This window comes from Melospiza melodia, chromosome 5 (assembly GCF_035770615.1).
Source record: "Melospiza melodia melodia isolate bMelMel2 chromosome 5, bMelMel2.pri, whole genome shotgun sequence".
Taxonomy (NCBI): domain Eukaryota; kingdom Metazoa; phylum Chordata; class Aves; order Passeriformes; family Passerellidae; genus Melospiza; species Melospiza melodia.
The window spans coordinates 37,401,408-37,427,429 of record NC_086198.1 but is presented as its reverse complement, the minus strand read 5'-3'; positions in this window follow the sequence as shown (position 1 = coordinate 37,427,429).

The following is a 26,022-nucleotide window of genomic DNA, read 5'->3' as shown; positions in this document are numbered from 1 at the left end:
TGAGTAAGGAGGCAGGCAAACATCTGCCTCATGATGAAAGATCCTATGGCATTTTCCTGGGGTAGAAGTTCAGCATTTTGATGAACATACTGCTGGCCAAAGTCTCTCCTCCCTCCCACCTTATTATGCACAGTCACACATTGTCACAAATGGTCCCAGTCCTTTTTGTGCACGTTTTCGGTATGGATGGAGCCACCACTGAAGATGCTGCATGCCAAGTCTGGCCTGACAACAAAAATTCAGGATGGGAGGTTGTCCTGGATTAGGGTGGGATAGAGTCAATTTTATCCCTGTGCTGTGTTTTGGATTTAGCATGAGAATGGCATTGGTAGCACATTGCTGGTTTAGCTGTTGCTAAGTCAAGGATTTTTCCAGTGCTCTGCCAGCCAGCAGGTACACAAGGACTTGCTGGGGGGTGCATAGCCAGGAAGATCTGAGCTGCTCAAGGGGCTATTCCATAGACTATCCCACACCAAGGATCATCACACCCAGTGTGTAAACTGGTGGAAGTTGCTGATCAGTGCTTGGGGATGGGCTGGGCATCACTCAGCATTGTGTTGTGAATCACTTGTCTGCCTTGATTGCCCTCTTTTTGTTATTCTCCCCTTTCATGACTATTATGATGATTATTGTTGAATTTATTGCAATTATTAAACTTCTCTTTTCTCAGCCTATGGACTTTTTTTCTGATTTTCCTCCTCTTTGCACCAGGGGAGGGGTGGGAGTTGCTGGCTGGGCTTAAACCATGACAGAGATAAAACAAATGAAGAAAAGAAATTAAACTCATACAGAATTTGGTTTTTTTTCTTTCCAGGAGTGTCATGGAAGCCTTTGCAGTTTTTCACAGGAAATGCAAGAGTCACTGTTTCAGTATAATCACTAGCCCAAATAACAAATATAATGATGCTTTTGGAGCTTGATTTTCACAAGGTAAGTAGCTTCTGCAGTAGGCAGTCAGCTGTGCTCAGATTTTCTCTTCAGACTCTTTTGAAAAAAATTTATTTGAGTAACTATTTGGGGGGGTTCAGAGAGAGAAAGTGCAGCCAGTAGAGCTATGCTTTAGTCATTACATAGGTTGTCAATCATCATTTTCTCATAAGTGTAAGATTCAAGTGTGGCTGCTGTCAGGAGTGTGAGCCTCGGAGATTTGCTGAACTCATCCAAATAACAAGGTCTCCAAGGTCTCAGTAACTTGAATAGAAAATGTAATTGCATATAGATTTAAGAAGCAGAACAAGAAACAGTCAATTTGGATTAAAGCATGCTCTGGTTGTCTTGACAGGGATTTTAGTTGGAGCTGTACATGATGGATGAGAAGGACTATGAGTCTCTGTCATAAAAGTTTGAGCAGAAGATGATTGTGAGGTTTCCTCTCCTGGTAGGCCCCTTCTCTTAGTGGAATTACAAAAGATGCAAGCAAATACCAAATGCAGGAATTTAAAGGTGAATATCCCACTTCTGCCTTTCAAATATTTCACAAATATAGTATACAACCCTTGCACAAGGCCTTTGTGTCAGTGAAGAACTGTAAAATAACCTGTGACTAAACTCAGGTGTAAAGGGAAAGTTGTCTTTTCCCCTCCTCATTGCCATCCTTGTTGTAACTCTTCTCAGACTATTCAGTGCCATAGCAGCAGAGTGGAAGCCCTCTGATGGTGCTGGCAGTGATTTAATTGCAATTTTCCAAAGGCTGCCAATTTCTGCAGTATTGAAATAGAGGTATTGACAGCCTGTTATAATAATGGAATAAATTTTGGAATTGCACCCTGGGGTGGAGAGGAAAACATGAATTCGTGAGAATCCATGAAGGGAATATAAGTTTTCCCTACCCTCAGTGAATTATGCACCTCTAACATGATGTAAACCAAACATGCACCAATTGATTTTCTGGCTCTTGCTTATGGCAGCTTTCTAAAATATAAGATAATGTTTTAGAAATCCATATGCATGTATGTTGGGTGGTAGTATTGCATTAAAACAGAAATACAGGCTAAGACTAAATTATCCTTGTTCTACACATGGTCACAATTAGTATTCTCCAACTTTGCCCTCTCTAATGTTACAGTAGTTGTTGTAGGAGGGTATTTAAAGTGAGTTTATAGTGTATAAATGTCATGCTTTTGATGCTATGATCTGTGCTAGCTACCCTCATGGATAGTTTACTGTCTCTCCCTCCTGATATATCAAACAGACTGGAAGATTTGAGGCATTCAAGACTTGCTTGGCAAACCCCTGGAACATTGCAAGTTTTACTAGACTAATGGTGTACAGACCTCTGTCTCCTCACAATATTTTACAACATCCAGCACTCATGAGATCACACATATTTCCCCCAAAGCTGATGAATTACAGGTTACTTCTTGGATTTGGAGAGCAGAAGTGAAGAAGAGAAGCAGATCCAAATGACACAAAAGGTAAGGAGCAGTAAGCATTGGCAGGCGTGATGGTCAGCTGTGGCTGCTGTCAGGAAGGTGTGCCTCAAAGATTTGCTGAGCTCATGCAAATGACACTTCATGGGCTCAGCAAGCTGAAGCAGAGGCTTAATTACACAGATGTGAGGAAGCAGAGATAGAATCAGATATTTTCACTTGAGTAAATTTTTATTCAGACACACTGTTCTCTGCTGTTGGTTTGGTTATCTGTGTTAGTGGGAAGAGCTGAACTAGCTGAGTGCCATGGGCTGGTTGTAACTTTTCATAACTTCCAGTCCTCACAAAATCTGAGTATGGGCTTGTGCTGTTTGCAGCATGCTATACCCTCCTTCAGACCTTCTGGCCTACGTTTGTCCCTTTCTTTCCATGGCAGCCAGGACAGGAAGGTCAGGGAGGTGCTGCACCCTAAGTTTTCCCCCAGTACAAAGTCAGGAAATGCTTCTGGCTAGGTATTACTGATCCTACATTAGTCATAGCCAAAGGAATCATCCTTTTCTCACTCAAAGTGCTCCTACAAAAGTTCCTTTTGTCCCATGGTAACAGCAATCTGAAGAACTATTAAGCAGCAAATGCAGGGAACCGTGCACAAAACCAGTGTGAATGATCCCATCCTGCAGATTCCTGGTGCGTTCTGGCTCCTCTGAGTCTGGCTGATGGAGCTTACATCCCAGGCTGTCTCTGTGCTTTTGCAGTGAGGAGAACACTTTTAGGACTAATAAAGGATGAGCAAATGAACAATCCATGCATTGCAGCCATGTAAAGGACAAATGTACTGAACATAAGTCATTTGGGTAGTATTTGGTGTAAAAATCCAGAATTCTCTCCCACCTTTTTTTCTTCATGTATCTTCTTCCTTTTTTTTTTTTTTTTTTTTTTTTTTTTTGCCTGAGATACTGCTAATTGCCTCTTCTATGCAGGAACATGTACAAATCTAATTCAATCTACTGGTAATTGGCATTACACTTGGCACCAGAAATATGAATGTATTTACTTAACATCTATGCCTTGGGAATCAATTACCAGCAGTTTTCAGAAGAGTGTCAAAATCTCATTTGCTATTCTTGACAATATGACCATGCCTCGAAGTTTTAGGGTGTTTTCTGTATTTTCTTTATCTCTAATCCTGAATTCATGTGTATGTTTCACAGACTCATGCCAGTGAACATTCTGAGCTGCTGGCATTAATGATAACTTTCATCACACTGCATTAGGCTGTGAGTGTACAAAAACTTTCAAGTGCCAACAAAATGGGGCAGCATTCAAATGGGAATTTGTGGAATGCTATAGCACAGGCTTTTCCCAAAACAAGTAAAGAACAACAATTTCTCCCTGTCTGTGTTTTTTTTCACATGATGTATGAAATTGGGAGAGTATTATTTGTGCCTGTCAATTACAAGGCCCTGGGCACCCAGACCTAACTTTGGCATTGGCTCTAGTTTGAGTTTGAGTCTGATGGAAGCATGAATTCCTGAGGACCCTTCCAGATGAAACTGCTCTAAGAATCACGAGTTCCTCAGTTAGCCTCATGCATTACCAAGTCCTCCAAAGAGATTTGCTTACTATGCTCTTTGTGAGTAAGAAAGCAACTTCAAAGAAGTAACATGGGGCTTAAAAAAAATAATGAATGTGATTCCAGCACAATATGCTAAAATCTTTTTTTTTATTTAACACTAGAATATGAGTGAACTCACCTCTTGAGTAGAACTTTGTAATTCCTTACAGTAATACTTCATGAAACTTAATAGGGAGGAAATGAAAGAGAATGCTGTATCCACTCCAGACTGCCAGGATATTTGTTGCATTATAATTATCTACTATGAAATTTTGCTGCATGGACATCATTAATTTTCAAAATACTGTTGTGGGACTTTTAATAAGCTCTAGGAGCTAGGGTTCAAAGATTTGAGTTTCCTTCTATAGCCTCAGTGTTGTTGGCATCATGCAAGTGCCTTATCTCAATAGTAACTCAGACAGACAGGGACTACCAGCACGGTTCCCTTCAGCACATGCACTCAGTTTTCCTTGGAGGGTCTCCTATTTAAATTCACACTTGGCTCAGCACTGCTTAACTTGGGAGGTCTGACTGGCTCATGAGGCAAAATGATGAGGCTACAAGCCACTGTATTTATTGGGTTTCCATATATTTGGAGTCACCTTTGGTTAATCAGATATATTTGATTATAGTTCATTGGGCACTTTAAGAACATCATCAGGCACAGAAGTCACTTGAGAGCTTTCTTTATTAATTTGTTGCCTATGAACTTTCTGTCTTCCATCTTCTCCCAGAAGTCATGGATCTTCTTGAGGGTCCTAAGTGATTTCAGGGAGCCAGACTGCCTGCAGAAGGGGTGGATATGCACATTTTTTGGAGATTATGATGGAATTGTGCCTGCTGCAGTGCTCCCCAAACAATTCCTGTGGTGACACAGCTCTGTATGAATTTTGACATGTATAGGCGTCAGTTTCTTATATTAACCAGTGAAGCAGGCAATGTGCTATAAATTGTTGCTTGTTCCTGTCAAGCATACAAGTGCGTTGGCTGCTTGAAATGAGATTTTTGCCTGGCATAAAGACATTTAAAATTTGTCACTCTGTGAGTAATCTTATGAGGATTCACATTCTGAAAGTTCCTGCTGAAGAGATGCCTCTTAGGCCATTGAGCAGGTGTTCTTTGCTAATGTTTGTGCATGCAGAATGGTTAAAGTATACAAAGAATTTCTTGGGTGAGTGTCAAATGAGTCTTTAAATGTAGAGATCAGTCTGAATTTAGATTTTTCTCATATAAAAAGGCAAAGCATAATCAGAAAGAACACTTGGACATTTAGCTATGAAATACAGAAGAAAAAAGAGAATTGTGAGGTCTCTAGGATCTAATTGCACAAAGTCCAAAGATGACAGTGATCATCTTCATTTCTTTTGTGGCAAGCTTTAAGGAGAAGGCTTCAGGTGTTCTGGGGCAGATGCAGCAGCATTTTCAGGAAGTGAAGCTTTTCCAGGAAATGCATTGGAAAGTTCAATGCTCGCTCTGAATTAAGAAAAGCTGTTCTGGCATATGTTTCCTGAGCCTTTAGGAGGGGTTAGCAAGAAAATGTGATAGGAACAATCTTTCCCTTTCTGAAAAGGAGCTCGTGGCTGAAGACCATGCTCACACATGTTGCATAATTTCTGGTTGGCTTTTCTCTGTGTGGTTATATGCAAACTTGCTATGGCTGTGGGAGAAGTCTCTTGGTTCTGCAAATCCATTCTGACATTAATGATGAATAGTAAGGACCTCTGCGTTGCACTTTGCACGCTAATCAGTCTTTGTGCTCCCTCACATCTTGCACCATATGTACACTGTGACTTGGCTGGGATGGAAAACTCTAACTGGCAGCACTTACCCTGATTGTTCTTAACATGATCAAACAGTAACATGGTTTGACAGGAATTTTATAAACCATCATGTCGTAAAACAAAACCAGCAGAAACTAGCTTGAGCAAAGAAGGTGTGTTTAAAAATAAAAAAGTTAATGAAAAGCACATGAAACTGCCCATCTGTGCAATTGTTGTACATTTTCATGTGTATGATGGCAAACAAATGCCATAAACCTTTTGTACAGTCAATTTGGATGTCTCAAAAGAAGTTTTTTTGAAAGTTAAGACGCAAATTACAGCAAGTGCTCTATAATTCACGCTGTGAATCCATTGGTGGTAGTCAGGGAAGGATTTGTCAGGCAATATTTACCTTGCCCTTTCTCCTTTTATATCCATAAGAACTGTGTCTTACACATCCTTGGCCTTTGCTTGTTTGTTTTTTTTATGTCAGCACACGTGAGTTACAACATGGAAAAGGAAGTTTTGCAAACTCAGGGGATCAGGCAGTGAGATACATGTCACCATTTTGCACTACAGAAGACAGCATGTCATATTGGAAATGTTTTTATTTCCAAAATTAATACCTACCCCGATCCTTAATAAGTATTTATCCCCATCCTAAAAAAAAAAAATAAATAAATCATCAGAACCAGACAGTTTAGGGATTCAAGAAAGCCTCTTTTAGCAAAATTAGGGCTGCAGTGTTCCAGGTCTATGAAAGGAAAATAAGGACAAGGAGCCAGGAAAAAATACAAACACTCTGGCAGGTAAACCTTAATCTCAAAAGTGACAAGAAGAGGAAGTGTCTGTAATAAATCATGGTCCTGAAAATCCAAAAGGAACCATGAAAAAGTACAAGAGCAGGGTTATAGGAATAAAATCAGATGACTTAGCATAAGTCAATTAATTGGGAAAATGTACATACAAGGCATAAAGCAATGGTTCTATAAGTAGATCAGGAGTTAGTTGAAGGCAGTGGAAGTAACAGCAAAAATAAAAAAATCTGGTCTAATATTTCTTGCACATACTTATTGTAGGAATAATATCCTTCAATATTCAAGCTGTAGGCGCACAGTTTGTGGTGATTGGGGTGGGGCTGTGGCTGAGCCCCATCCCCACTGGGTGCAGATGTGAGCAGCACTGACGGCAATGAACCATGGAGTGCCCAGGGCACTGCCCAACCACCAAGGGAGCAGAGGGCACACAGGTGCAGGGCATCAACAGGAGGGGATAAAAGGCTGGGCTGAGGGACAAGAAGGGCAGATGCCTGCAGCCTTTTGAAGGGACAGGGTGTTATTCTGTGTGGGTGGATGCTTGAAAGCTTCTGAAGTTGTATGGTGATGCTCTGTGCATTGTGGCCATCTCAATTGCGACAGGACACTGAGTAAGGTAACAAAACCTTTTCCTTGACTTTATCAGCAAGGATCAGTGTGTCCCTGTGGTTGATGCAGTCATATAAATGAGGAGCAAAAGGGGGAAAAGCCAAAATGTCAGCCATGTATCGATGATAATAAATGACACAAAGTATTTCCCACCTGGATTTCTGTGCATATAATTAAGCTTTTAAACAATTCTTAATGAAAGACTGTAGGATTTCACCCCTTGAAGATTTTTCAGAGGATCAGTATGTGTGAAGGGTGAGCAAAATACACCTTACAGTATTCCTGAACTAAAGACTGGTTGAGTCCTTGACATTTCTGAGTCCATGAGAGTGAAAGATCGTTTGGCACTTTTATGCTTCTTTTTGCCAAATTATACAAGTAATTAATGTTGTGTCTTTGTTGTTTATTTTTCCTACTGATATCTGCAGCAAATGCAACTTGAGCTGTGATCTCTGTGACTTTTTCACTACAGGTGCACTGTCCTACAGGTAACCACTGTCAGTGTTCTGAGCAGAACTGGCAGCTGTCATTCATCCCTGGGTCATGAATTAATGTCCCATGAAAGTCAGATAAAAGCTGCAGGAAATCTGCTTTCCAAGCTGAGATCATATGACTGCTTTAAAATGAGTAGAAAATTAATTTTCTATTGGCTTTCATTTTTACTCTGTTCTTGATATTGTGTCAAAATTGTCTTTTTAATTTAAGTAGGTCAGTGGCTGCATCTGATGACATTAATTCACGCTTTCTGACTCACATTTCCACCGAATTGCAAAGTCCAAAATCAACTGTTTATGTGCTTTATTTATAAAGACAAGCAAAATGAATTCTCTTTCCATGTGCAAGTATTTTATTTGGGTCTTTCCACTGGGCTTGAGCACTAATTTCTTGCTTTCATTCATGCAGTGAAATCTATTCACTCATTTCAGACTTTTCCCCGAATAATTTCCTCTTCTTCCTCTCAAAGCAGTCAAGAAGCAACAAAATATTTGCCATCAGTGTCTTCTGATATTTGTAACTAACTGATCTGGTCAAACTTACTGAGGTTTATTTCCTCCAGGATAATTGTTGAAGTTCTGATATTGAAGTATTTTTTTTTCTGGCTAAATGCGTTGACTCAATGACTCCAGAATAAACTCTCATGTGGAAAGATAAGTACAAGGTATAATTTCAAACGTGTAGATGAACAGACATGAAAAATACTTAAACAGCATTATCTGATTTTTTTTTTGAGGTAGAAGAAAGAATCATTGATGCTGGAGAGGGCTGCTTAAAGGAGTTTATTTAAGCCAACCTTCAGATCTGTGTGACTGAAGCTCCTGAGTCATGGCGAGGTGGGAGCAGGAAGGTAACCAAGGATGAGCAGGGAGGATTGCAGAGCAAAGAAAGATCTGCATTGACCTGTGGCCAATGTTTGCTTTAGCTGGCATTGCTAACCTTGAATATTATGATTTGGTCGAGCACTACTCCCCAGATCAGTTGGGTGGTACGTGCAGGCGTGATTTAAGAGCTTGGAAAATGATTTTTCACAGCATTTTTTTGGAATGACCATCTGAAAGACAAACTCAATGCAGTGTTGGCAATACAGAAGGGATTTATGGGAACAGAAATTATTTCAGGGAATGTGGATGCAAATAACAAGAGGAACGTCAAAACCAGTAAAAGCTAACAGGGCTGGAAAAAGAGAAAAGCTGAGATATTTGGATTGCTGTTCCATGAGTATATGCCCCACCAGTTTTAGACTTTGTTACCTCAAATTGGCCTTGGTGCGGCCTACCTTGGGTTTCTGTGTTTCAGAATTTACAAATGCAAGCCCCACGTTCCTTTGTCATGGTCCTTGAAGCACATGGCAGCACAAAGAGCCATGGCAATCCCCCACCAGCTCTGTGGCTTTTGTTTGTGGCTGCAAGTATGCAGCACACGCAGTAAAATCAGGCACATCAAAACAAAACAGTGCAAAAAAAAGGGAAAAAAAACCTCAGTCAGTTGAAATTCATGTGAACTTTGGGGAGAAACATGATTTCAAGCTAAACCAAATGTTTCAGTTTGCTCTGCTTCAAATAAATAAAATAACCCAGTGGGACTACATCCCTGTAGTGAGACACAAACTTTACCTGCCAGTGATTTGAGGCAGATGTAGGCTCAGCTGGCTTGGCTGCAGCATGATGTGAAAGAAACACAAGCTTTTCAGGGTTTTATAGCTGCAGTTTTGCTGAGTGCAGCTGCTCTCTCAGCATATTATTAACTCAAAAACATGTTCATTAAAAAAAAAAAAAAAGAAGAAGAATAAGATTCCTGGCACTTCTTTATCATGCAGGGGATCTCTTGGGCTGTTCTGAGGGGTTGTATTTGAAAATTGCTGGAGTGGAGGATGTGTTGCACTAAGATTAGTATAAACAAAATGGAATCTAAATAATCGTAGTGAGGGTAAAAAAGAAGACAAAATGGGAAATATTGGACTTGTATCCATCTGGAGATTTCCTTAATAGGCACCCAGGAGCCTATCAGGGACTCACATCCATCACAAGAAACTTATTAAAAAAACTCATCACCCCCTCTTCTCCCTTTATTTTATTTCAGTAGTGGCTGCATAGTTTCTAAAGAGATGAATAATGCTGTGATGGCAATGGTTTTGTAGAATCACAGGATAATTGAGTGTAAGGCTGGAAAGTGCCTGCTGAGGTCTCTGCTGCCCCAGTGGGAGAATCAAGTGCATCTGTGTCTCTGAACACATTTGTCTTCAGGGCTTCCAGTGATGCTTTCCCTGGGCCAGCCTGATGGCTTTATTAGCCTCCCCCCAGTGCACAACTCATCTTTGCTGCTGAAGTTTAATTCCATAACTTCATGGCTGTTTGCTCCTGGAAGTCCAAATGGTTTAAGAGCTGTTGTCATTTCTGTTCTTTGAAAGCTGCTCTCACCCTGATCCTGTTTTCTCTTAAGCTCCTTTGCTCCCCCTCCCCTGTGTCCTCATCTCCTTTCCCCTATCTCTTATTCTCACTCTCACCCCTCTTTGCAGACTCTCTAAATGGTGAACTTTGTTCCTGGTTTGGTGTTTCCAGGGCAGGCATCCAGAGCCTCCTGGCACAGCCACAGGGAGGGCTCTATCTCCATCCTTTCTCAGGCAATATTGTAAAACACATCCCAATGTGATACCTGCTCTCTCCACAGAGCACAACTTTGATTTATGTTCAGCTAATGATCCATGGTGCTCCTCAAAACCTCTTAGCAGCTGCTGCTTAATCATTCTTCCTTCTGGCTTTGTGCATATAATTTCCCTGATTTAAGCTAAGCATTTTGCACCTGACTTTATTTGATGCTAAGCAACTTCTGTAATTGTCTAGGTTGATACTGAATTTTTTATTAGATCCCAACAGAGTAATAGTTCTTTCCAATTTAATATTTTTTGAATATTTAGAAAGATTTAGTGGAAGTACAGGTTTCCTTCTACCTAAGTTATACTAACTTCTTTACTAGATACTGCCTGTTATGGACTGGAAAACATTTGGAAAATGCTGTTTCAGGATGATTATTGGATTTAGCTCAAAAATGTACTGTCTGGGACAAATTTGTATGGAGGAAGGTGCTGCAGTGATAATATCAGCAAGTATTGGCTTGGAGTTGGCTTTGCCATGAGAATCATGCTCCAGACTGGTGTTACAAAGTTTTTAGGGGCAAGGGGACATTCATATATACTCTGTCTTAAGAGATCTGTGAAGTAAAAAATAAGTTTGTGTGTTACCTACTTGTTCTGTGTTTATTTATTTAACATGGAATAGAATAAGGCTCTGGCCTTACTCCACTGTAATACATCAGCATGGAATGAGAAGAGTTGGAAAAAGTGTGATTTTACTGAGTAAATTTTTCTGCTGGGTGAACACTGAGCATTGTGGGACACTACAACACATTGTGCAGTGCCTTTCAAATTTACATAAATTAAAATATTATATGTTTCCAGAGAGCAAGCCTGTTTTCTCTACTATTTCCACCATTTTTGTAACAAAAACCCAAGTCTGGCAAATTTTAATACTTAAAAAACCCTAAGCAGACAAAAACATCTTAAAATATTCCAGGACAGATAGTCTGATACATGTCACTCTTTTAATGAAGACCACTGATTTACCAAGGGACTAATGAAGCACTCTTGGGATAATGTGGGTGGCAGCATTTCCTGTGGCAGTTTTCTCTATGTCTGCTGGCAAGCTGAATATCACTTGGAAGAAGCAGTTGTCTCTGGAATTCCCTCATGCCATGGGCAGGACAGGAAAGTTGAGGTTTAGGGCTTCACTTGCTTTTAATTGTCCTAAGCAAGCTGGTCTTCTTTTTGTCCTGTCCATCATTTTTCTTTGAGGCTAGTTCAGTGATATATTATTCTGTCATAAATGAGAAAGTATCCTAAATGTGAGCACTAAACAGTCTTTGATGTTTGCTGGCAACCTTTGACTGATCTACCTTGATAAACACTGATGCATTTGTCTGTTACTAGTGCACTGCATTAAAACTCACCAAATATCACATGCATCTTATGCTGGCACATTTTGTGCAAGCCACATGTCCAAGGGTGTTTTACTGTACTCTGACAAGAAGGTAGAACAAATGTCATCCTGCTTTAGGGATTTACAGGACACAGTTCAGCTGATTTCATTCAGTCTAACACAACCCACACTGTTCTCTCACATGAAACACCTATTCACTACTAGAATCCACACACCTGCTTTCTAAACCAGCTTCAGTCACTCTTTGATTTATTGATCCATTAAGTGGGTTTTCAGACCTTACAAATAGCCTCAGATAATCATTTCACTCCCTTTCTTCCTCTGGGACAGCAAAGGTCAGTTTCTGTTGTAAGCTCTTAACTCCAATCTGGAATTAGCTGGAGGTCATTAGCACTCAATATAAATTCAGCAGAAAGCTTGAAATGAGCTGGTAGTCCAGCTGGGTTTAAACAGCACTTCCATCCTGACAGTGGAGGTAACTCTACCTCAGCTTTCTTTTTGTGTCAGAATTAGTTAATTCTATTGTTGCTGCTGTAGCTTTGAGATATTCATAGCAAGTTAACACTGCTGGTTGCTTTTGGGGCTCAAAAAAAAAAAAAAAAAAAAAATAGTACCATTGCCTCATGAAAGTCACCCATGATGTGCTTTTCCTTTCTTCTCTGCCCATACAGGCACCAGTGGTACCTGTGCTTTGGGGGTGACTGATGAAATGAGAGCCTTATCTTTCATGCTCTGAGGTTTGCTAGCATGAGAAACCACTAAATCAATGAATAGAGTGGCAGGTTCTCAGAAATCTACAATTCATCTCAGTGACTCTGGAAAGGTTCTTGGCTTTTCCTGCCTAGCCAGCTGAATTTTTCAGATAACAGCATTCCCTTCTGGTAATTTTTTTCTCTGTTAACAAGTGATAGCTATTAATTTAATGTTGCTTTCTAGATATTCTGCTTATTTCATACAGTCCTGTTTTAATTTCCATTATTAAAACTTAAGAAAGATTATTTAAATATAAGAAACAAAATAAGGAAAAGAAACTCTATAGCTAAAACTAAGTTTCCTGAAAGCCTAAAATAATTAGTGAATCAATGCAATTTTAGGGCCTTAAAGGAAATTAAACAGTTGTAAAGACGTTGCTGCCACCCAAAAGGGTGACATGCAGTCACCCATACAGAGTGTCAGGATGCAGCAAAGGCTCACTGAAGGCAATTGGCAGCAGGAACAGTTCTCCCAGCCTCTGTTTTTTGGTTGTTTGCCTATCTGTGGGAGAGATGAGGAAAAGATGAAAGAATCTGATGTAGGAACTGGTAAAAGGACTGGAGACAGAGTTTAGGGTGGTGTGGAGAAGGTGTCCCTGAGGAAACAGCTGTTGGACTGAGGTTTGGAAAAGTGAGTGGAAAACTATCTCTTGTTTCTTCATTTCATTTGTGCTCAAGAAAAGAGCACCTTATACATTTCTAAATAAAAGAAAATAAATTAGGCAGTGTTGGAGAACGCCTACCACTTTCCCTCTGGAATGGAAGGGAAAAAAGTTGTTCAGCTCTTCAAAAAATTGTTCAGCTTTTCAAAAAGTTGTTCCATTTACAAAAAGTTGTTCAGCTTTTCCATCCAGTTTTGTGCACAGTACCTGGTACTTGTTCTCCCCCTCACTTTCCCTGCAGTGCAAGCCATTGCACTACCATAAACTCAGGGCTGCTGTGAAAGAAAATCTTACTCCAGGCAGACATTTCCTGTTGAAAGATGAAACCTTACATTTTAGCAGTGCTCTTACTTTGCTGACCCAAAAATAAGTGGCTCAGAGAACAGCTTAACCTTTTCTGATTGTAGGGATGGGAATAGAGTGCCTGTACTTTGAGAAGAAAACTCATATATTTCTTCAGAACGTCCAAAGACTTACAGAATTAGCTATATATCATTTGTAATGTCCAATGGCAGCTTATTTTTTTGAAAATTTTAAATGCAAGTTAGCTTTTTCAGAATCTGAAATGAGCCATAGCACTAGCAAATAGTTATTTGTTTTTCTCCATCATAACATTACTCTTTTGTGAGGATTTAAAATTCTTTTGGAATTTGAAGATGGCTTGGAAAAAATGGAATGGATAGGACTGAATTTTGAACTCAGAGGTGGTCATGAGCTGAAATTTGTGTAAATTTAATTCCAGGGTTTACCTGCAGATGGTATCTGCAGACTATTCCTCAAGTGTTATGACATAAGAATCAATAAGAATAATCTCATATTAGATTGCTCATTCTTTCCCTGGTGGTCACTAGAGAGGGCTCGTTAATATGAGCATTTTATTTTATGAAAGTGCTATTCTGTTTAATAGGAAAATGGAAGCTATTTAAAAATAAGTACTTTTTCCCAGCATAAGAAATGTTTTCTCTGTATGTTCTGTTGATTTAGAGGCAATCCAAATACTGAAAACTTCAGCTGAAATCTCTTTTTTGGCTGCAGTTTATGTAAGGATTGCTTAAGAGAACCATCTGTGGTAAATGTGCTGGCACAAATGTACTGCCACTTTCATCTGCCACTTTTTGGCCTTCAGAGAAGAATGGTGCCCCCTTCCTGAAGATTCCAAATAACTTTTATTTTGCAGTCTAGCTGAGAACCTGATCCTTGGGAATACAAACCAACCAACTTACATGGGACACCAGGACAGGTGAAAGAAAATGATGTTGGGATATTAATGGGTTTTGCTGTTTTGTAAAAAAGCCAACATTTTATGTGGAGAGAAAACACTGAGAACTAACATCCTTTTTATGTGAAACTCCTGTTTTTATTAATAGATAACAGGAAATATAAATGCTTGGAAATGTTAGTTCTCAGAAGTAACTCCATGAAAAGTCATGATCTGTTTCAGAGTATGAAGGTTAGCTGTGAATTAAGGGAGAAGTGATGATAGGAGTAGGAATAGAATGTCCAAACAAATAACTTTAATTGTGCATTTTCCCAAGTCCTGTGTGATGAAGAGGTCACACTGCAGAGCACTGTGAGATGTACCTTCAGAGGTGAAGGGTAGACTTCTTCAAGGCAGTTGCACAGATAGATACATCCCCATTGAGAAATGTGACAATTTTCCAGGTCAGAACACACATCCAGTGATATAAACCAGTGATATTTGTGTGTGTCTGTGACAGCCATGGGAACTGGTTAACTGGGGAGCATGCTCATACGTGAAAATAATCTTTTATTCCTTCAGCAAATATGATGAATTTTCCATCTTGGTGTTCCAGTAAGAAAGAATATGAAAGGGAAATTATTTCACTGGCTGAGATCCTAAACATGGACAATTTCTTTGTAAGCCTCCTTGAGAAACAACATGGGCCCAAACTATTTATTTCATCCTAGATGAACCTGAAAGAAGAGCAGTCTAAAAAGGCATAGCCCTCTAAAGTCTGCTCTCTCACAGCTTGAATGAGTGCACTGAGCTTTCATGAATCCTGACAAGCATAACTGGGATTAGAATAAAGTAAAATATAATGGAAGTTCTTTGTGTATGGCAAAGTTTCCACAACAGAGAACATAATGTGAAAGATATCCTTATAAAAATGAATGTAATTTATGTATGGTTTGCAATATTCTGTGCAAAATAGTCACATAGGGAAAAAGCCTGAGACGATGCCAGTAAGGCTTTTTGACTGAAGATATATTTTAAATCTTTTAAACTTGGTTAACTTAACTTTAATTTGTCCCTACCATGATCAGGGACGCATTCTATATGAGCAAACCTGATCTAAAGGAAGGTGTCCCTGCCCATGGCCAGGAGCCTGGAACTGGCTGATCTTAAAGGTGCCTTCCAACCCAAACCATTCTGTGATTCAAGAGTAATTATAGTAAAATCATTTTCAGATATAATGACTCATTAAGGAAACTGATGTTGAAACTTAATCACTGTGAAACCTGGAAGAAGAAAAGAGAGTAAGACTTCAGGATTGCAACTCTGAAAAGGTATTTTATGTTTCATGTGCATAAATATATTTCTAAGGGTCTCAAATACATCCTGAAAATGTTCAAGGCACCAAGATAAGTGTAATTTTAGGAAAGTGAGAAGGGTCCTTCAGCATTAATTAACACAGCTTGTCATAAATTACATGAATAAACACTTCCAAAACACTTTTGGAGAGTGTCAAATCTTCCCCTTTGTCACTGCTTATTGGAGATGCCAAAATATTATCATGACACTTGAGCAGTCCTGCAGTCTGCTTGGCCACACTGCTGATACATGAGAAATAACCTGAGGGGGATTTAGGGAGAGCAAAAGAACTGACTGGTGTTCCCATGCGTTTATTTGATTTACTTTTAATAACTTAGCACATAAATCATTCAGACCCAGCTACTCAGATTTAATAGTGAGCCACAGTAGCAACTCTAAAAAATTTTTTTTTTCACTAAGCAAATGTTACTGAACACATATTCTGAGTTTACATTCTTTCCTCACTCAGGGATTGCTCACTTCAGAAATACTTTAAATTATGAATAGAAATTAGAGTACCTAGTATTATTTAGTCTGCTTAGTCATGATTTAAAATGTGATTGTATTCCAAAGGGGAACCTGGTATAAATAAGGAAGATCTATGTTTTTGAGATTGTGGTTAATTTTGGTCTAGATTTTATAAGTAAAATGTTTGTTTTAAGTTGATTGTCACCACCTCTCAAAAAGGTCCATCTCTTTTTCCACTTCTCCCTTCCCTTTTCCCTTCCCTTTCCTCCTCATGCTTAACCCAGTGATTTTGGTTCCTTGGTTTGTGTGGTGAGTTGACCCTGAGCTGGACAACAAGTGCCCATCAAATCTGCTCTGTCACTCCCCTCCTTAGCAGGTCAGGGGAGAGAAAATATAAGGAAAAACTCAGACTGAGCTGAAAGAGAGAAATTCCCTTATTTAAGGAGAAAAATTACAAGTGGCTGATTAGGAGGAGCCCCAAATCTGGTGTATTCCACATTTTTAGGAAGAGCAGCTCTATGCTTTAAATATAAGGTCTTTTAGTTTTGCACTGTATCAAACAGCATCCACAATCAAACCTGGAATTTTGTGATGTTTCCTTCATTTCCTGACATACCCATCAAAGAGAGAGGCAGTATGGAGGAGTAATACTGGGAATTGGTCACATCTGAATATATACAAATTAAACTTGCAGCAGGATTTCTAACATCCCATAAAGGCACAAGGCAAGGCTGTTTCCTAAAAGCCTTTCTTGCCTCCTGAAAACATTCCCATGCCTTGGAAAAATCCATTCAGTTGCATTTCTATCATCAAGCACAAACCAAGGTAGAGCTTCTAGACTCAGAGTCATGGAGCAGTCCCTCCTTGAATCCAGATTGCATCAGGATTAAAGTTCTCCATTCCACATTTGCCTTGAAGAGGGCTGGCTGAAAGACTCCAAAGTGGAGCCAGGGAATGAACCAAAAACTATGTGGACAAGGAGAAGGTTCAGTACTCAACTGAGACTTCTGGTCCTCTTTCCCTAAGCAGTAAAGATAATGATTTGTTAAGCAGCAAAGGTATGCCTTTGATTCCTGTCCCAAGCTGCCAAGGAAAATGTGGATCCCTCTAAATATATACCTGACACTCCTTACAAAGGGAGGCTCAAGCTTGGCTTTCTCCACTTGTGTATTATTTTTAGCTTAAGTGAAATTAGTCCATCTGCTTGTTTTACTAGGAATTTTTTAAAAAGAGCCTTTCTTAAAAAAAAAAAAAAAAGTTCTCAAGTGCTCTTTTCTCTTTTATAGTGAGCACAATTTCATCCAGCCCATTTTTTCTTATTTTAAACTAAAACTAATTACATACCTTTTCCATATATAAAAGAAACATATGCATTTTATTATATTTTCATATGGTTGAGGCAGTCTTTCTTCACAATGTACTATGGGATGAAAAAAGAGAGCAGTGGATGCTCCTTAGAGCTACAGCCATTTTTATGAACACCTATTTATTAATTTCCTTTCCTTCTTTTCTCCAGGGAGCCTTGAAGGTGGCCTGGGTCATCACAGCAGACTGAAAACTGTTTTGAAGCCTCAGAGGAGGCAATAATACTTTCATTCCTCCTTTGTTTAATCCTGAAAAACTAGCTGTAGCTCTCTGCAGATTAGTGACATGCAATATGGCATGGTAGGACAGACCAGGTCTCAGTGTGTCCTTAAACTTCATTAAGGATCTTCCCATTTGATTAGAAAGATTTTTGTTTGGATCAGAGCTGCAGTGAAATCTGGGTCACTGGGTTAATGGACAATAAGAAACAATTAATTTTATAAATCTTTCAGGTTGTGATAAGGCTGTGGAAAAGATTTTTAAGTCTGTAAGGTTTTGGAGGATGCTGTTTTCCCTTTTCGTCTCTTGTGAAGGTAGAACACACTTTGCTCATTCCAATTTTGGAGACATTTTAACTCCCTAAATAACCAGCCATGCTTTCACTTGCCCACATTTTGTATTTTTTTTTAGCTGACTGTGTAAATCCTTTGGCTGCTCAGTGAGTATTTGTGAGCATGAGCAGCAAACCTCCCTCTGAAAGTGAGTGGCTGGTTTTATGAGTGTTGAATAGGTAACAAAAACAATAATGGAGGGAGCAGAGGGTTTGCATTCAAGCCATTTTAATCATATCACTATCATACTGTGCCCTTTATCTAGAACTAAATATCAGCCAAAGTTTACTTGAAAACAGGCCTGGGTTTTGCTCAAATAAACTAATGAACCTTTGTGAACTTCCAAGACTGGGCTGAATTTCAACTTTGGAACAATACTTGAAGCCAGGTGAGTTTTACTGTAAATATTTCCACTGTGGTTCCAGCAACAATCTGAACTTGTTTAACTAGTTTAACTAAATGCTTTTGTAACAGTGAGGACTGGATGACAGACTTTTTGTTATGAAAAAACCTGAAAAGTAAGAGCAGTGATAATATGCTACTGGTGAAACGGTGTGCTGCATTTCTAAAAGTGCAGATTGAAATGTTAAATATAAATGTTCTCTTTCTTCATCTATACATATTCATATATAGGAACCAATAGAAGAAAATGTCCTCAAATTAATTGCATACCTACAAAAATACTAAATCTGCTCTCTATAGGTATATAGATTTATAAAATCTAAGACAAAATGAGCATTACTAGTTAGACCATTTCTAGTCTCTATAAACCTCTATTTAAGGGTTTGAACTTAAATATAACTCCTTACAGAAAGGAAAGAGAATAAATGGGAGCATTCAGTGCAAGAACTAAATATCACCTCAGAAGCAACAGACAAATTTTGTGTACTTCTGGTGAACAGACAAGAGTGTAGAAATCTGTGTCCATCCATAAATCCCCCTCTGTTTCTACCCTCCTGCCCCAAAACACTGCTTGGTTTCATAAGCAGATGGAGCTAGCATGGAGATGCCTTCACACAGCAAAGCAATTGCTTCAAGATGGACCACAGTGCCTGACAAAAATAAATAATGAATAAATAACAGTATATGCTGGGCTCTTGACTAGCCTGAAACATAGGGATTTATAGAGTGATCACCCACCATTTTTCTGAAAAGCATTTGAAGTTTGTTCCAAACAGTCAAAAATGCAGTAAATGCATGCAGCCAATTCCCTAATTTAAGGTCTGTGAGTATGGAGGCAACAGAATGGAACAGTATTGGGATAAGAACCCTCAAAATGGTGCAAAACTGTTGTGACTTGATGAAGAAACAGGTAATTATCAGAGTAACATCCACTTGGAGCTCTTACTATGTGGTGGTGGTATGGTATTCCAAGGGTTAAAGTTTTGTAAGCTTCTTTTAATTGTTGAGTAAAGATTGTGTAAAGTTTTCTTTCTCTAGCATTAATATGTAGATTAATGTTTCCTGTGTTTTAATGACATGTTCCCCAGCCACAGATGAATGGTATAAAAATGTTTAATTAGAGTCAGTCATAGCCTGCTGGCAAGCAGTGACCTTACCTTCAACCCAACATGCTGGATAAAGAACTTGCAGTCCTTTTTGTTCTCTTCACATCAGTTTCAAGCCTAAAAGGCATAAAGTGTATTATTTTGCATATTCTGCTGAATGTTGACCATAATAAGGGAACAGTAATATCTGTGTTTTCCAAGCAATTTTTTGTTATTTCCTGGTTGGAATGTACTGAGAGGGTTGTGTGTTTGTGGAAAGGGAGACAGAGATACAGAGGGCTGAAAGTTCAGCAGATTTTTTTTTGAGTTTTGGACTACAGCTTCTGTTTTGTTGCCTGTACCTAAAAGCAAAGCATTAGCTAGTCTAGCCTGATTTTAATGTAACCACTGCACTTGAGGCTTCCACTCACCACTAACTATTCCCTGAGGCGTTTATTAGTTCAGGCATGTATTCCATAAATTACACAGGGGGCACGATACTATGTTTCAGTTTATCATCTAGATATGTCTGTGTTTTTAATCTGTCCTGGATGATGGAAGCAGGGAGTTTACTTCTTTTACCATGCACTCTCCTGTTTCCTAGTAAAAACCAAGCTTTCCTAGGAAAGCTTCTCGTGCTGCAGTGCAGAAAGGAAAAAAATCTGTCTGCCATTATATGCTGATACAATTAAATACATGAGCTGGCTCCCATTGACATGGCTTGGCTGCAAGTCAAGAAGGTACCCATAAAAAAACCCTAAAATCTGTGTGTGCATGCATTCATGTATGCCTGTGTGTAAAAAAATAACTGAGACATGCCAATTATTTTCCTCCGGGTTTTAAAATGGGACTCCACACTCTTATCAGTGCCAAAATAAAAGAAAATAAACCAAGTGTTTCTTTGGATCTGCCTTGCAGCCCTTATCAGCTTGGTAAACATACACTGAGAAACCAAAGAGAAACTATTGGTGTTCTTTAGCAGAAAGAGTGAACCAAAACCAGACTTTCTGAGAGTTTATGAGAGCATGTAAAAAGATCATTTCCTGCCAAAGTCCCTAGCTATAACTGGAAGATCAAAATGTCCTGATTGGGAGATTGTGTTAGTCACAAAATATGATATACACGTTGCATTTTGGAGCTATCATCTACTTAACACTTACTGTTGCTGGACTGGGAAAAAACAGCACATATGTTGCTACCTTATTGAGTGCAGCAGTGATAATGAAAAGGGCAGAGGAGGTGGAGGGGAGAAGAAAGTTGCTGCTGGAAGGAGCCAGGATTGTGCTGAGAGGACGATGCTGGAGTGTGAGTGAAATCCCCTCCAGTTAGCTCTGGATCAGCTCAGCCCCACTACCTATGAACTCCTGGCTCACTGACAGAAAAACAAGCCATGCACCATATTCTGCTCATGCAGGGAATGAAACCAGCTCAGCCTGCCAGCACACACTGTCTTGCTCTACTGCCCTGGTGCCTCTGATGCTTCTATTTTCCAGCTGCTAAACTGGGAAACAGGGTCTGCTGCAGCTCCTGGCTTGTTTGCCAGCCTGACAGAGCTCCCCTGCAGATGCTGAAGGGGAGTTATGTATTTCAGTGCATGTATGATTAACCCAGGTATAATATCAGCTCCTCAGCACACACGGAAATGCTGAGTGTGTAATAACGAGTAGGACAGGTTGAAAGTTATTTATCAAGGCTGTTTTTAAATGTAAAACTGTTCATTTCATGTTTTACTTAGATATTCAGTTATCTATGGAAAGAAACCTAAAAGGTGCCCCAATGAAAAATCTGTCTGGGAGTGTGGCTGTGATGACTAGTGAAAACTGCATTGGGTTTTTTATGCTCCCCTGTGAGCTAGGGCTCAGACTGCTCTCATGAAGCACCAGGTTCAACAAGAGAAGGCATTATAAAGCATCAAAAAAGAATTTGCTTGATCAAGAACCCTAATCAAGACATGATGATACAGTTACAAAAGGCATTTTTACCATGATTGGGCTAATATTGCCTCAATCAATTTTTTTAAACAAATGTCATACTTTTATTTTTTTATGCAATTTTTAATGAAATCAAAAGTTTGTCTAAGAAACATGGATTAAAACATCTGACTTTTATAAAAAAGATTCTCAGTACATTAAAAAAAAATCCTGACTTAATAGTAACCAACAAAGCAGGGCTTAATTTGTGGTAGAGTTTTAACTGGAAATACTGTTATTTCTGCTCTGGTGCATATAAATGTGATGGATTCCTACTGCGAGGAAGACAAACTAGAGGGAGTAGGGAAGCTGCTGCATTAAATCAGCCCCATCCTTGTCCTTGCAGCTGTTTGGTGGTAGTCCACAAAGAAGTGTGTAATAGTAAGGAAGCAAAAGAATCATGAGCTACATTGAGTGTGATGCTGATAAAAGCCAAGCATTTTTAATGTTACTTTCAAATCTATATTTTTTTATGTTCATGTATCCTGCAATAACTTTTTATTATCAGGTTTTGTCTCCACTTCTTCCTGTGACACTAATGTCTACAGCTGCATCTTGATGGTAGAAACAGATTTTAGTTTGTTTTCACTTTTTTCCCCTTGTTTTAGTTCCTGTCTCGAGTTTATCATACTTGTATTGTTGCTGATCTCATCCATCAGTGTTTTGTGTGAGAATTTCTCAGGGGTCCTGTCCAGCTTAGATGCCATTCCCTACATCTTTCTCTGCATGTATTTGCAAGTAGGGTGGTAAAATCCTCCCTTCTTTAGGAAGGAAAGAGAGGGACTTGGCATGTAAAGGGCAGCTTAAAAGATTGCCAGCCCTACAGCAAGATGTGGCTGGCAAAGGCTGTGATAGCCTCCCTCAGCCAACCCACCTTGTTCTGCTTCCAGTTGGGGTTCACTTCCCATTTTGCTTGGAAGACAGAAATGTGCTAAACTACAGGAGCCTTGAAAATCATTTTGTCAGAGATTTGTGCATGCAGACTGCTCTTTTGGCTTGTAATATTGAGAGGACAATAGAAGTGCTGACATTGTAGAACCAGAGAATCATTTAAGTTGGAAAAGACCTTTAAGACCATCAAGTCCAAGTGTTGTATCTGTTTTACTGTTTTAACGGCATAACCACTTTATCCTTGTGTAATCTCAGTCTTAAATTTAAGGAGGACCCCAGCATTAAGGAGCAGAGCACAGGTTGCAAAAGATTTGTTTCAACATAAACAGCTCTTGAGAAATGCTCTTTGTAATCAGTTGGTCACTCACAGTTGCTCATAGTGCAATTCTAAGTAGAGTTTATCTTCTTTATTCAGTAATGTATGTTTTCATGCCTTGTTCCCATTAATCCAACTGAGATGCCCATTAATCTGGTGTTCCTATTATTACCATACTTTGAAACAGAGCAGATTTACACCAGAAATCATGATAGCTATCTAAGTCTTCTCTCAGGAAAAGAAAAACCCCAAAATACTTTGGTGTCTATAGGCTAACTGTGTGTTCTATAAGACAAGGTTTTGTGTGGTTGAGACAAGCAGAAAACAATTTCATCAATCCATTTAAAAGGCAGTGGCTTTTTTATTCAACATCCTTTTGATTCAAACCTATGACTTAATGTCTTCACATTTTAGCACTGAGGAAGAGAGTATATTTGTGTGTGAACTAAGGAGTGGCTGCAGACTATTTCAGATCATTTGGCTGAAATATCTGAAATGCCCACCCCTGCTTTCAGAAGGGGAAGAGGGGAGAAAAACCTACTTAGTACTGCATTTTTCTGCTCTTATGGCATTTGTTCATCATAGAAGGTAGAGATTATGAGTGTTGTTTGTGGGGCTCTGTGGAGACACTGCAGATAATGCTCTGTGCTTCCCAGTTATCCTCCAGAGCCCATACTGTTCCCTCTTTGCCAACCTAAGTGGGGCCCTGGGGACCCTGGGATCAAGGTGACTGTGGTGATGGCATTGCCACAGAGCACCTGTGCATTTCCTCCTGAGAGTAAGCTGCTCCCCAGGCTCTGGTGGTTGAGCCTTGCGTGCTGGATTTGCTCAAATTGACTGCCAAACCTGCAGGCCATAGAATTACTTGGCTTGGAAGGGACCTTAAAGATCATCCTGTCCAACCTCCCTGCCATGGCCAGGGATAATTTTCACTAGAGCAGGTTGTTTAGATCCCCATCCACTCTGGTCTGGAATGTTTCCAGATATGGCACATCCACAACTTCTTTTGGCAACCTGTTCGTTTCTCACCACCCTGATAGTAAAGAATTTCTTCCTAATATCTATGCTAAGTCTACTCTCTTTCAGCTTGAAGTTATTCCCTCTTGTCCTGTCACTCCAGGCCCTTGTACATAGTCTCTCTCCCTCTTTCTTGTAGGCTCAATGGTCCTGGAAGGCTCTGATTAGGTCATCCTGAAGCTTTCACTTTTCCAGACTGAACAACCCCAATTCTCCCAGCCTTCCCTCACAGGAGAGGTGCTCCATCCCCCTAATTACCTTGCTGGTCTCCTCTGGACTTGCTGCAACAGGTCAGCAGAGATGGGGTGTGGGAACAGAGTTTGTGGTGATTGGGAGTGGCTGATGGGCCACAGCTGTGGGCAGCAGGTGAGCAGCATTGAAGGTAACGAGAGCCCAGGGGCACTGCCCAACCACCAAAGGGAGCAGAGGGCACACAGGTGCAGGGCATCAACAGGAGGGGATAAAAGGCTGGGCTGAGGGACAAGAAGGGCAGATGTCTGCAGCTTTTTGAAGTGGTGTGGTGTTACTCTGTGTGGGCTGAAGGCCTCTGGAATTCTATGGTGATGCTGTGTGTCTCATGGCCATTTTGACTGCAACAATGGGGTTTGCTGTGAGTAATTTTATAAGAACTTCGTAATGATTTAATTAGGGCAAATATATATTTTTTTTAAGCTGCAAAACATGGGACTAAATGCAGTGCACAGTCTTCACACCTCTGTGTGGGAAATGGTTTTCCATGTCACACAAAAATGCTGCTGGCTGACAAAAGAAGTTTAACTTTCCACACAACCTGACACATAAATTTGCAAGATGGCTTTTTGGAAGAGAAAGGGTGGCTATGTCTTAGCAGGACATTGTTGAGATATTGCAATAATGTTGGTGTCTGACAGTTGTAGCATTTTTGGTAGAGTCTGTATTTAGAATCTAGGGCCTTCAATATTGAGGTAATGTAGAAAGAAAAATGTGATTCTTTGAAAAATAGTCAGTATTTTCTTAAAATATTTTATTCCTTTATATTTTGAAATGTCAAAAGTAATTTTTAAAATATATTGTGGTAGTCAATATTTTGGTGAGGCTTTTCCAAATAACTCTGCATTTTGTTATTTTAAAATTGAGGGAGTTTGCAAAACAATTCCTAAATTTATTGAAATTTGGTTTTTTATTTGCTTACTTCTTTGTTCGCTGTGTAACATGCTCACAATTAACAGTTGGCACTGCAAAGTGTCCACCCATATGATTCTAGCTTTGGTGCACTTATGTAGAAAGAAAGTTGTAGAGACACATTCAGGGTGTTCCTATTCAAAATGTCTTCCAGGAAATATATTTTTCAGGTAGATAATCCTAAAAGAAAACATATGATCATATTAGAATGGCATTAAAATATTATTTGCTATCAACAAAGAATGAGTTCAATCCAGATGCTTTAACTAGAGGAAGGTCTTTTCAAAGAGAAAGTGTTTGAGATGGAGCTGTTTCTTTTTGAGGGAAACTTCTCATTTTCCATTAGGTGATTGGAAACTAAGGGCTATTATCATTATTGCTTTTATTTTATTCCCCAGCCATGACTGGGAGTCAGGAACCACACCTGCAGCAACGTGAGTGCTGAAATGTGTGTGTGCAAGTGATGTTTATGGGCAAAGCTTCCTTCATTAGAGCCCTTCAGTCTAAGGAGCAGCCAGTCTGGTTGGCTGACAGATTGGACATCATCACAACTATTAAAATTCCTCTTCAGCCAGCCAAGTGGATATGTATTCCCACTTCATCCACACCCCAAATTTCCCCGTCCTTTTCCCGGACATCAGAAACTGGTCTGTCAGCAGCACAGCCCAGCCACATCTGCACATAACAAGGATTCAGATTAATAATAAAACACACCTCAGCTGAGGTTTTCTTCCCCAGCATAGGATTTTCTAGCCCAGTGTTTCTCTTTAGCAGCTCATTTGACACTGGTCGCCTGACCTCTGCTACCATAATAGCTGTTAATGGAAACTTCACCTCATGCAACGATAAGATGGATTTTTGGCAGCTGTGAGAGATTATGAAGAGTAAGAACAATCTTAGCTGGAATCAGAAGAAAAGAAAGCATCTGTACCTTGAGAAACACTCAGCTGGTTTTCATTACACACCAAGCCTGTATTTATTACAAAGACTAGCCAAGAGACAGAAAATGATCGGTCTCTGCACTCAGGGCAAGGGAGACAGTGTCGGCTTGATAAATTCTTCCTTTCTTCTTGCTTGTGTGACTACAAGTGACCAGAGCTGTTCAAAACTACTGCCTTTCTGTCTCACAGGCCATCTTCTGAGGCTGCTCTTCATCTTAGTTTTCTTTCA